Below are 2084 nucleotides of genomic sequence, written 5' to 3' on the forward strand. Positions count from 1 at the left end.
TATAATATCACTACCATGTGGACAAGTTGGTTCAGAAACAAAAACATACATATGATCATCGAAAGATGCTATTACCACCATATGATGTCTATTATTTTATGTTTTGATAATCGATTTACACTACAAGAAAAATCCAGATTCTTAACACGACAGAAGTGCTATAATACGTCATTCATAGCGTTTTCATAAACGCTGTTTCTGCCCCAGTTATTATAGACCCCCCACATACGATAGCATTTTCGGCATGTTATGGTAAACCCCCACATACGATAGCATTTTTATATTATTGCTTTAATCAAACGCTATAATATACTTTATTGTAACCCACGTTTAGTGCTATTTTATATAATGTCGTAGATTTTTTTTTTGCTATATAAATTTAATTTGATTTATAAAATAAATTTTATTTTGGAACCCAATTTTGTAAAATTTACTTAATTGGACATATATATATATATATATATATATATATCATCAACAGGTAAATATTTCATTAACCAACAAGTCATACATAACATCATATTAAGTCTTATACTTATTACTAAAATGCTGCCTAGTCTTAAACAAACTAAAACTAACATCACAAGGCGAAAATAAAAAACTTCTTAAAGCCTTCAAAATCATCATCTTCTTAAACTAGCTTCTTTATACCCGTAGAATGTGTTATCTCGTACCTAAGCCTCACAATATTCTTATCACATGACGAAAACAAGTCTTTGAAACCATCCTCTCACTTAACCTGTTTTACAATAAAACAAAACAAACGAAACCAATACAATCAAAAACGTTCATGGACTTTCTATATCTCCTTACTTGAACATGTCGTCTCATAATAAGAAGTGGCAACATCAGTTTTTAACTAAGGGACATACTGCAAGGATATACTAAGATAGAAAAGACAGAGATAAAAGAACAAACCAAACGTCAGAAAGTATACAAAGAGTTAGATGTAAATTGATTCTTTGAGAGCAATGTCATTTGCAAACTGAAAGTAAACAAACCTCAGTTCCTGCAAATAGCTTCAAAATTTTCTTGCCAAAGCTCAGGAGCAACTCTTCCAATGGTGTCTCTAGCAGAAGATCTGCCTCCACCCTTGAAAAGACCAAGTCAATACACATTAGACATACAAAAATGTAGGAAAACAAATACTTCTTAGTAAAGCTTTGCCTTTAAAAGCTTATCCAAAATCTATAAGCTTTAAAATCTGTTCAGCGTCACTAATAATTTCTTTCTTAAGACCAGCAACAAACACTCCACGTTGTACATCAAGAGAAAGCAAGAGAATTTAAACACTCATAAGCAAACTAATGAAGAAGATATTACTAATGAAAATAATCAAAACCAACCTCCAAATGTTCATGAATTTGTAGTCTCTGGTTCTCAACAGTCAACACCTAAAAGATCGTCAATTTCTTCGTTGTAAATTTCCATGTACGAAATTAAACTCACAAATCAAAAGTTGTACTCTTTTTCTTACTCCTCATCAAAAGTAGAACACATAAAACTTCAATCTGAACAATTGTTCCTATTAGTACTCCCTTCGATATGCTACATGAAACAAAAGAACAAGGGGATAGAAGACACCATCTTAGAACTCTTATTGACTAAGATGAAAAAAAAAATCGACACATGGGAATACATCTACCAAACATACACATATGTATACTACGTACTTGGTTAGTTTGAACATAATCATGATAGCCTTAGAATTAAGCTAATATGGAGTTTAAAACTTGAAGAAACGTCTTACCACTTAAGCTCCTGCAACCACATGCAAGCTCCTTCTCCTAAACACCTTCCTTCTCATTTTGTATGAAGCAAACAAACTTAATTGAACAAAACAAAGATCTTTAGGAAAATTAAACTCAAACTTAGAAAGTAATATATCAATCACAGACATTGACACTTAAAGTCATAGAAAGAACATATCTTACTTGTAGCAAAACCACTCTTTTCAGCTGCTCACTTTGCTAAGGGGTTATAACAGCTTTGAAATACAAAGAAAAAAAAAATCAACCATAAGCAGAGAGCTTATAAAGAAAGAAATAAAGTTTGATTATGCAATAGTAAAGCTTATACCTTTC

The 2084-nt window shown here is 31.5% G+C and overlaps 1 long non-coding RNA gene across 3 annotated transcripts; it reads right to left on the reverse strand.

The window, feature by feature from the left end:
• Window positions 1-469: 469 nt before the first annotated feature.
• Window positions 470-2026, reverse strand: LOC110226413. 3 transcript variants are annotated; one of them, XR_002330500.1, is made up of 6 exons: window positions 1935-2026; window positions 1751-1826; window positions 1478-1548; window positions 1347-1394; window positions 1002-1092; window positions 470-739 (listed from the first exon to the last, which is right to left on the reverse strand). It is a non-coding gene; the product is annotated as an uncharacterized LOC110226413 (long non-coding RNA). The 3 variants fall into 3 exon arrangements; XR_002330466.1 differs by having other exon boundaries at window positions 470-884; XR_002330440.1 differs by having other exon boundaries at window positions 470-1092.
• Window positions 2027-2084: the final 58 nt, after the last annotated feature.

Source organism: Arabidopsis lyrata (assembly GCF_000004255.2).
Source record: "Arabidopsis lyrata subsp. lyrata unplaced genomic scaffold ARALYscaffold_864, whole genome shotgun sequence".
NCBI lineage: Eukaryota > Viridiplantae > Streptophyta > Magnoliopsida > Brassicales > Brassicaceae > Arabidopsis > Arabidopsis lyrata.